This window comes from Callithrix jacchus, chromosome 19 (assembly GCF_049354715.1).
Source record: "Callithrix jacchus isolate 240 chromosome 19, calJac240_pri, whole genome shotgun sequence".
In the NCBI taxonomy this organism is placed as follows: Eukaryota; Metazoa; Chordata; class Mammalia; order Primates; family Cebidae; genus Callithrix; species Callithrix jacchus.
The window spans coordinates 35,349,789-35,360,859 of NC_133520.1; the positions used below are offsets into that span (position 1 = coordinate 35,349,789).

The 11,071-nt window shown below is 46.0% G+C and overlaps 1 long non-coding RNA gene across 1 annotated transcript; it reads right to left on the bottom strand.

Moving 5' to 3' along the window:
* Positions 1 to 9,061: 9,061 nt before the first annotated feature.
* LOC118149539 (uncharacterized) lies at positions 9,062 to 10,051 on the bottom strand. Its single transcript, XR_004737083.3, has 2 exons — positions 9,831 to 10,051; positions 9,062 to 9,231 (listed from the first exon to the last, which is right to left on the bottom strand). It is a non-coding gene; the product is annotated as an uncharacterized LOC118149539 (long non-coding RNA).
* Between the last annotated feature and the right edge of the window lie 1,020 nt (positions 10,052 to 11,071).

Here is an 11,071-nt window from a genome sequence, read left to right on the forward strand (position 1 = left end):
CAGCCCCACCCACCTGGTCCAGGGCCTTCACCCCTTAGCTTCTGAGAGCTTTCATTTCCTCCTTTAAGTACACAAAAAGGGGGACTCTGAGTGGAGGAAGTCATCTCCCAATCTGAGCTTGTGGATCTGAAGAAGAGACAGGAATTAGTTTCAGGATCTGGATTTGGTTCTATTTTCATTTAAAATCTTACATATCTATTCCAGCTGACCTTGAACAACACAGGTTTGAACTGCACACGTCCACTTATTCAAGGACTTTTCCCACCTCTGCCACCCTGAGACAGCAGACCAATCCCTTCTCTTCCTCCTCCTTCTCTACCTACTCAGCATGAAGACAGGACGCCGACCTCTATGACGATCCACTTCCGCCTGATGAATAGTAAATGTATTTTCTCTTCCTCATGATTTTCTTAGTAACATTTTCTTTTCTCTAGCTTAATTTAAGAATGCAGTATGTCATACATATAACATAAAAATATGTGTTAATAGACTATCAGTAAGGCTTCTGGTCAACAGTAGACTATTAGTAGTTAAATTTCTGAGGAGTCAAAAGGTATATATGGATTTTTTTATTTCAATAAGTTTTAGGGGAACAGGTGGTGTTTGGGTACACAAATAAGTTCTCTAGTGGTGATTTCTGAGACTTTGCTGCACACATCACCCAAGCAGTGTACGCTGTACCCAATGTGTAGTCTTTTCTATGGATTTTGAATTGGGGGGGGTTGGTGCCCCTAAACCCCTCATTGTTCAAGGGTCAGTTGTACTTGTTTATAAGCAGAATCTTCAAACACACAACCTTAATTGATTCTTAAGTCTGATGACTCACAGTTCCCACCTGCAAGCCTATGTTTGGTCTATTCCTTCCGGCCTCCCACCAGAAATTCCTGACTCCCTCTTCTTCCACCCCCATGTCAATCTATTTCCCGCCCCTGAGAATTCGCATCTTCCAGAAATCTTTCTCCATCACTCTTTCCCTCTGTCCTCCCTTGTAGAAACCTCTCTCCGATTAATCTCTAATAACCTCAGTGTTCATAACACGTGAAGCGGCCATCTTTGAACACCACTATGTGCTAGGTACCATGCTGCCCACCTTACTCTTCCTCTCTGTTAATTGTGTGTTGCTTCTAATTGAGTGTACGGTGGGTGGGGGCTGGGCTGCCACATGGGGAGGGGGGAGCGCATGTGGGAGGGGTGATGAGAAGGGACTGTGCCTTTTTTTCTTAATCGCCTCTCGCCTGCCTGTTAATTGTGTGTTGCTTCTAATTCTCTTAACCTTTTTTTCTTTTTAATTAGAGACAAGGTCTTGAATTCCTCCTTCTAGGTCTTGCCCAGACAGGTCTTAAACTCCTGGGCTCAAGTGATCCTCCCACCTCGGTCACCCAAAGTGTTTGGATTACAGGTGTGATCCACTTCACCCAACCCTTCTAATTCTCATAAGTTACTCTTCTCTCCCTCTCTCTTCCTCTGGCTCTAACATCCAATCTAACAGCAAGCCCTGCTGATTCTACCTCCAATACATAACTTACATTTATTCTCTCTCTATTCTCTCTATCTCCACGACCACCACCCTAATCCAAGTCACTGTCCTCTCCTGCCTCTGCTACAGCACAGCCTCTTTCGAGTCTCTCTTCCAACCTCCCACCCACTAGAATTTAAGCTCTATGAGGGCAGACCCTGCATGTCACGTTCAGCACTCTATCTCCGCAGCCCAGCACAATGCCTGGCTCATGGGATCTGCTCAATGTTTACTTTTGAATGAATGAATGAACAAATGGTAGAAGTGAAAAAATGAAGGAATGATAGCTATTATACAGATCAATGAGGCTTATTAAGTAATGGGCTCCTGATCTCATGGCCTCACTGTGGGAAGGGGCACACTGAGATTCTAGCCATGGCATGATACTTAGCAACACAAGTTTTGATTAAACATTGTAACAAACACATACAATTTGCCGTCTTCACCATTTCTAAGTGTATAGTTCTGTGGCATGAAATACATTGACACCGTTGTGTAGCCATCACCACTATCCATCTCTAGAACTCTTTTCATCCTGCAAAACTGTATCTTTATACTCATTAAACAGTAACTCCCCATCCCCTCCTTGCCACAGCCAGTGGTAACCACCATTCGACTTTGCCTTTATGAATTTGCTACTCTGGGTACCACATCTAAGCCGTATACAGTGCTATGCAGCATTTATCCTTTTACGACTGACTTGGTATAATGCCCCGTTCATCTCTACTGTAGCATATGTGATAATTTCACTCCTTTGTCTGGCTGAATAATATTCCATCGTATGTATAAGCCCCATTTGGTTTATCTATTCACCCATCTGTGGTGGAACACTTGGGTTGTTCCACCTTTTGGCTGTTGGGAATAAGTAACACATTTCGCATCAGAAAGAACTAAGTTTACATCCCAAATTTGTTAACTTTCTAACTTGGGTAAGATGCCTAAGCTTCAGGAGTCTCAGTTTTCTTAGATGTAAACCGCAATGGTCTGATCTGCCCTTTATGAGTTCTGTAGGCATGTGAAGTGGCTGGTGGGCATGGCTGACCATTGGTGAGGGCTCGAAGCGTGCTAGGAAGCTGCTAGATCGCACAGATGTCGCTTACCAGTCAGGGCTCTGCATTGTTAGTTCCTCTGTGTGAAATCTCAGGCAGTTCTATTTCCAGAGCTAATGCTAGATTCTCAAGGTCTCAGTTCCAAGAACCTGACCCTAAGAAGCAGCCAGTGACTCTTACGATGGTTGTATGTGAGTGTGTCAAAGTATGAGTGTGTGTGTGAGCACATGCATGCCCCGTAGGGAGCGCTGGAGAGGGTGTGAGGGTCTGTGGGTGGTAGACAGGACGAGTGGCATGTGAATCCGTGGGAGTGGGGGCTGGAGCGCGGGTGCAGGTAGGTGTTTTGTGCCCACTTGCTCTGCATTCGCTTGCACCCCATCCCCGTAGGGTTGCACATGCTGTACTCTCAGGAGGGCTGGGAATGTGTGCGGCGTGTGAGCTGGGAGTTAGTGAACAAAGTAGGAGTGCTACAGTCACAGATTCTTTGTTCTGTTCAATGACCTCCCCAACCCCCTCTCTACGCAGACCCTAAAGAGTTGTTTTCTGTGCCAGCCTGGCCCGCGCATTCCTGCAGCCCAACAGAAGGACCGTCCTTACTTGGTTTTTGCAAACCCTGGCCTGGTGACAATGCGAGTCGCCTTCCAGTGTCTCTCCCTCCCCTTGCAGTTGCCACTTTGCCTTGGCAGGTGTGAAATATTAATTGCCTCACTGGGGACTGGGCTCTTTCTGTCTGTCGTGTCTGACCAGAATATCATTCTCTCCTGCAAATATAATTACTGGGTAGGGGAGGCGGGAGGAGTGTACGGTGGGTGGGGGGTGGGCTGCCACATGGGAAGGGGGGAGTACATGTGGGAGGGGTGATGAGAAGGGACTGTGCTTTTTTTTCTTAATCGCCTCTCGCCTGTCTGTTAATTAGGAGCTGTGCTTTGCTACATGCTGTGATATTTTGGTTAATTATAAAGAGAAAAGGACAAATTTGTCACGTCTTTTGTTTTCCTTCCACCCGTCTCCTGGTGACAGCGCTGTGAAGGCTGATGGACTGCTCAGGCAGCAGCGCCAGATGCTCACACACACCCTCTGCCAGGGGCAGGTGGGGAGGGGTCCTCAGGGCCAGGAGGCAGCCAGGGGGCCACTAGGCAGGCTGGGCACATGGGGCCTGTCTGGGCTGGGTTCACAAGGGGTCAAATGGAGAGATTCACATTCTTGAATGTGAATGTGAAGTAGATGCCAGGAAGGAGCCCCCAGCCCCACTGGAAGGAGAGGAAGAGGGAAGATGTTCATGTCTCTGCTGTCCAGTTGGGTGGTTGGCTTGACGCAGACAACCCAGGGATCAATGCTGAACTTGCCGACAGCAATCAGAGCAGACAGGTAGGCTGTGACCCCTCCTGGGATCTCAAGGCAGTGGGGGGGCACGTCTGCATTGCAGAGTGGGACTGAGTAAAATACACTTAGGATTCTAGAGTCACAAAACAAGCCACCCGAGGATGTGAAAGGATGTGCTAGGTCTCCCTGCTACCATTCACTGGCTAAAGCCTATTTCAGGCTCCAGCCTATACATTACACCCCATCCCCAACACACACACATGCACACACACACTGGGTTAGGAGTCCCCTTCTCTGTGTTCTGAGGTTTGCTGAGCTTCTATTATGTGATGGTTAATTTTATGCGTTGACTTGGCTAGGCTACGATACCCAGTTGTTTAGTCAAATACAAGTCTAGATATTGTGTGAAGATTATTTTTATTTTTTGAGGCAGAGTCTCTCTGTGTTGCCTAGCCTGGAGTGCAGCGATGCAATCTTGGCTCACGGCAACTTCCACCTCCTGGGTTCAAGCGATTCTCCTGCCTCAGCCTCCCATGTAGCTGGGATTACAGGTGTGCACCACCGCACCTGACTAATTTTTAGTAGAGACAGAGTTTCACCGAGTTGGCCAGGCTGGTCTCGAACTCCTGACCTCAGGTGATCCACCTTCCTCGGCCTCTTAAGGTGCTGGAATTACAAGTATGAGCCACTGTGCCTGGCCTGTGAAGATTATTTTTAGATTGACAACCAATAGACTGAATAAAGCAGATTACTCTCCGTAATGTGGGTGGGCCTCATCTGTTGAAGGTCTTAAGAGCAAAGCCTGAGGTTTCCTGAAGGAGGAATTCTGGATCAATACTGAAACATGGAAGTCATACCTGAGTTTCTGACTGCTGGCCTGGCCTACAGAGTTGGGACTTGTCAGCCCTGACAATTGCATGGGCAAGTTCTCAAGATCTGTCTATCTGTATTTATTCCATGTCTCTGATGAACCCCAGTGGATCCGTATCCCATTGCATCTGGTCGTGGACTTCCCTGCTTTCCTGACCATCTCCTTATGTGAGGACAGAAATGAAACTGGGTCCTGTGTCCCACCGCATCCCCTGGGCCTCATGGAGGGCCTGCTCGTAATAGGCCTTAATATGTATTTGTTGCATATGGAATGAATTCACTTGGGAAACATGAAAGACATCCCGGCACCAATCAAATAACCATCCACGGCAGCACGGGCAGTCCCTGACTTATAAATAGGGTTAGTTCCAAAAATTCATTTGAGTAAGTTGTCTGAAGCTTTTTCCCATAACAACAAGGATATCAGTGCTGGCAACGCTCCTGGGCTGGCTGCCAGAAACCTATTTAACCCGTAGTATAGATTAAACATTGTGCATTTGCCATGAAAAATAGTAGAAAACAATACTCTTGCAAGGCTAGTAATTAGAAGAGAAGTATGACAGTATTGAACAAAAATAGGTAAAATTTTTCATTTAGAATATTGGAGTTCTGAAGAAAAATGGTTACAAAAGGATGAACAAGTAGAGAGAGACTAATGGAAAATTGGAATGGAATTCCTGAGTGTTTTCCAGGGTTCGAAGCCGATGGAACTGATTCTCTATTCGATGTAAGTTCTGCTCAGAACTTACAGCTGCTCCTCCCACCCCCTTTTTGCTGGAGAAAGAGGCCAGATCCTATTGGTCTGTTAAGGGTGTTAGTTTGTTCACACATGTAACAAAAAGGCTAAAGCACAGTGGGGTGTTTGGACGGGAGAGAGAGCGGGAAGAAAACCAGCGCAGACAAGGATGTATGTTTATGTGGAAATGAGATCGTCCAAGGTGAAATTAACTGAGCCATGAGGGGCGACTGCCGAGAAGGAGAGTGGGACAGAGGCCTGGATGCCCAGGCTCTGAAGGGAGCTTAGGGAGTGTGGAGGAGACGCTGGGTTAGACAGTTTTCCAGATCAGTCACCAGGAGGTACTGCTGCTCTGTTTTAGATCAGGGCTGCGGGTGAGCAACTTTTGAGGGGCTGTTGGGGCAAGCAGCAGGCAGGGTGTGTGGTGGATGTTTCCAAGTTGGGTGTTCATCCTGCAAAAGACTCTCTGGTTATCGAGATCCAAATGAGTAGTGTGGACAACAAATGCCCAGAGAACCGTCTGACTGAGTGTGGCCTGTGGGAAAGCTACTGAGGTGAGCCTGGGGCTGGCCTCAAAAGGCTGGCAGAGTGGGGTCAACAGGAGGGCAGCCAAGAGGGAGGCCCACAGCTAAGAGGGCCAGGAGGAGCTCAGCTCCAGAGGACGGGGGAGCCTGGCATGTTGGGGAAGGGGAAATAACTTCAGTGCTGACTTTGTGAAATAAAGCGGCATAAACAATGATGTTAGGGTGGGGAGGGTTTTTATTTTTTATTTTTTGTTTTGATGAGGAGGGAGCGAAACAATGAGTTCTTTTTTAAAAACCAAAAACTTATTTTGGAATAGTTTTAGATTTACAGAAAGTGGCAAAGACAGACTTCCAATGTACCCTTCATCCAGCTTCCCCTGAGGTTACCATCTTGCAGAACCATGACACATTTATCAAAACAAAGAAACTAACATTGGTGCAATACCATTATTCAACTCTTGACTTGATGCCAATTTCTCTAGTTTTTCTTTATGCTACTCCCACTGATGTTTTTTTTTTCCTGTTCCAGGATCTAATTCAGGATATCATGTTACATTTAGTCATCCTTCACCTCCTCTGGTCTGTGACAGTTCTCAGTCTTCCCTTGTTTTTCATGATCTTTATAGTTTAGAGGGGCACCAATCAGATAGTTTGTAGATTGTAGACAAACCCTGTTTGGGTTTGTCCAATGTCCTCTTATGACTTGAGTGAGGTGATGAGTTTTTAGGAAGAATATGACAGAGGTGAAGTGCCCTTCTCATCCTACCATATCAGGAGGCACATGACATGCACGTGACATTACTGCAGAAGCCACCTCTGCATGGTTCTCTTTTGGGATGGATTCAGCCTAATTTTCCAGAATAATCTAACATTCCTGCCTGAGATGTACTTTATTATCTAGATAAACCAGAAAAGACTTCTTGCTCTAGAAAAGCTGCCTATTTCAGCCATAAAAAAGAATGAGATCCTGTCCTCTGCAGGGACATGGATGAAGCTGGCAGCCATCATTCTCAGCAAACTGACACAAGAACAGAAAAGCAAACATTGCATGCTGTCACTCATAAGTGGGAGCTGAACAATGAGAACACATGGACACAGGGAGGGGAGCATCACACACTGGGGCCTGCTCGGGGGTGGAGGCCAAGGCGAGGGAGAGCATTAGGACAAACACCTAATGCACACAGGCCTTAAAACTTAGATGATGGGTTGATAGGTGCAGCAAACCACCATGTCACACGTATACCTACGTAGAAAACCCTCACATTCTGTACATGTACCCGAGAACTTAAAATTTAAAAGAAAAAGAAAGAAAAGCTGCCGACTTGACCATGTCTGGATTCTCCACTGAAAAGTTACTATTTTCCTTTTCCTTATTCTGTTGGTTTAGACACTAGTCACTGAGTCCAGCCCATCCTCAGGGGGGTGAAATTAAATTCCCACTCTTGGAGGAAAGAGTAGTAAAGAATTTATGGAGATATGTTAGAATCACCAAGGAGTTAATATCTATTTTGAGAGGAGATGCTTTGAGTCTTTGTAAATGTCCTGCTTTCATGGGCTCATTATTAGGAAAGTTGATTTTGCTGTGACAAGACAGAGGACGTACTTCTGAGGGAGTGAGAGAGACAGGATGAGAGACATATGTGAGAGCCAGAGAAGTTAACTTTTTTTTGCCTATGGCCTATCACCTAGCAACTTGTTCCTAGAGCTAGGACTAGAACTGAGTGTTGAGAACCTGGCAAGGCCCTGAAGAGAGGAAGCTATGAGGCTGGTGGGACAGGCGGTGTGCAGGTATGGGAGGAGTAAGGTGCGATTAGCATTGGTTCCTAGTGATGAATTCCTGGCTGTCGTTTGCAGGGGAAGGAACAAGAACTTGGTCAGCTCTAAGGATTCAGGCTGCCGTGTCCCATGGCTTTCCCTGCTGTGCTATGGGACTGACAGGGCTGAAGGAGAGGCCCTGTGGCTTCTTTGAGGGCCTTACTTCTGATCTGCAGTGGGCGCCTGCCTCCTGCCAACTCAAGGACTGCAAGCAGCTTCCTCTTCAGGGTTGCAGCTCGACACAGCCCGACTTGCTGGTCCGCTGATGTGGAGTCTGTTCTTGATCGACTCCCCCTTCCACATCTTTTCCCTAGATTTGAAGCGTCTGTCAACAGCTGGGATTCACTTTAGACCTGCTGGTGTGTGAATAATGGCAATAGACTGTGATGGGAGGTGATATACCAGCGTTGGGACCTTTGACGTCTTTCCTCTCCTATTTTGTTTTTCCATACCTTGGCTTTAAACACAGTCACTGGAATTAGGAAGCTGTTTGTTTTTGCAGAGCTAGGTTTGGATTGGCTGCAAGGTGACCCATGAGCTGGTTAGGAACCCCTTTTGCTGGAATCACTGGTTGCTTTAGGCACACAGCAGGTGGTATGTGTGTGAATGTGCATGTGTGTGTGCGTGTGTGCGCATGTGTGTGTGTTTCTGTGTGTGTGCGCGTATGCGTGTGTGCGTGTCCATGTGTGTGTGTGCATGTGTGCATGTGCATGTGTGTGGGCATGTGTGAGAATGTGTGTGCGTGTGTGTGCATGAAGGGAACCATGTATTGTCTCAGGATCTTCAGCCTCTCTTTGATCTATTTTATTTCTTTGATCTGACCTGGCTCGATTTGACCTCTTCCAAGAAGCCTTTCTTGATTAACTTTACATCAGCCTAATCGTAACAGCTAATTTAACTGCAGTTCTATCCTGTCCTGTAAGTATTACCAAATTGTTTCAAATGTGAACATTCAGACTCCCCACCTAGGATGTGAGCTCTTGTCTTTCTAATTCTGTTATTTACAGGCAGACTGAAGGATGAATATGCATGGCGCTTTTTTTAAAAAAAGTCTTTTTTGACTTCTAGTGGCTTATAAGGCCATTCATCTTCTGGAAGGGTTGAAGATGTGGATCATGGTGCCAGGAATCTAGGGATACCCTGCCCGTCCTTTGCTTGTGTATGTGTTATAAGCATGGGAGGTGCATGGAGAAAAGTGCTTCTTAGTCTAACCACATGGCCAGGCCTCTGTACTGTCGCTTCTTTATTTCACAAAAGACAACAGCAGAAAGCAGAATTAGCCTTCCTCAAAAGAAGTTCAAAGAATTCTCCTTATCTGAGTCAATGCTCCATCCCCAGTCTCTGCAGAGGAAGGGTCCTGGGCCTGGAATAATGACACGGTGGGTAGGCATCTTCCATCTGTCAAGAAGGAGGAAAGAAACACTGTTTCCATGCAGGTCTCTCTCTCTCTCTCTTTCTTTCCTTTTTTTTTTTTTTTTTTTTTGCCTTCTTATTTGCATTCAGTGAGGAGGTGACACATTCTAGAACATAACCTCCCTTTTTCATTCCAGGAATCTAATTGTGATTTCTGGGTTTGTGAAAGATAGAGGATTAGAAAGAACGCTTTTCGTTAAGACAACATTTGTAAATGCTTTATAATTATTTATGAAATTATCCTGCATTTTATAGCATGGGAGATAATAACTTAAATTGATGTATTAAACATGCACGATCATTATTTTAACAATATTAAATGTACCTCTGTAGAATAATCATTTCATAAATACGAAGAAAGCATTCCGAAGTGGCACCTTAATTTAAGATATTACAGGATTCGTGACACCCAAACCCACGACCCTTTTTCTTGAAGACAGATGGAGTTTCTTATCTGGCTGCAGTGTTCCTCTTTCTTCAAGTGAAAATGAATTCTTAAATTAAAAAATATATTATGGAGGTAATTTTGGCAATGGGAAAGGAGATAAGCAGAATTTCCCGGGACCAGAACAAATTGGACAAACCTTATCTTCGCTTGTCTCCGTTCCTCCATGCCCCCATGCCCAGGGTACTGGAAGAGTCATCCAGTCTCTGGGTATCCTGCAGGGCTTTGGGGCAGAGGTATGAGCTGACTGATGCTGGAGGCAGTTACGTCATTTTCCTCTAATGCCAAGGCTTTGGGGCTGTTTTGAGCCGGGGAAACCTCAAGCCAGAAGACCCATTTTGCACAGCAGGAGATCTCTGCAATGAGGGGGCGAATCCAGAGGAAATTTAAAATTCAGCAAAAAGGAGTTGGGGAGAAAGAGGAGGAGGAAAACTGTGAATCCCTATCCCTCATCTGGGTGAAGCTGGTTGGATCCAAGACGGGTAAGCCAGTCTCCCCAGCAGTGCAGCTCCACCGGCTTCTGCTGATGGTGCCCTCTGCTGGTCACTGTCAGATTCAACACGTTGCGTTCTAAGAGTATAACCAGAGGCTGTATAATCTCCACTAGGAATGAGGCGCTTTCTAAGGTTTTGGCTCTGTGCTGAGTGTTTTATGAGCATGATCCTGTTTAATTCTCACACCAATCACTGGATGAGAAAACTGAGTTCCATAGAGTTTAAGTGCAGGTTTGACCTTCTTAACTAATAGGCTATCTGGAGTTAGCAGGCTAGAGAGCTGACCTGTGTGGCCATGCTACCCACCCACTCCAGGCTCAGGAATGAATGAAAATCTATTCTGTATGTACAGGCCATACTCCAGAGTCTTAATGACCCTATTTGAAGTGCATCTTAGTCTCTAACTTAAATCCAGGAATATCTCATGTGCATGTCCTTTGGGGTAGCATGGGCCTTAGAAAGGATGTAATTTATTCTGAGCATTTAACACTGGTCTCTCTGGGTTCAAGTACTAGAAGCCATGCTGATTCTTATTTTTCTCAGGCCTTATACCCAAACGCCATCAGGAAAGCCGGTCAGCTCTATCAGAATCCAGCTTTCACTACTCCCTACACTGCGACCATCTTGACCTCTGGGGCCATCCTTGCTTATTTGTGCCCTTGCTAACGGCTGCTCTTCCAGCCTCTGTGCTCGCCCTCTCTTCCCACATCGTCTATTCTGAACACAGCAGACACAGTGACCTTGTTAGGACATAAATTGTATCATGTCCCTCTCTCCATCTCATTCCAGGTAAAAAAAAAACATCAAATGACCCAACAATGGTCTGCAGAGCCCCTATACAACGTGGCCTCACTGACTACTTAGCCACTTTTCTCCCCTTTGCTTG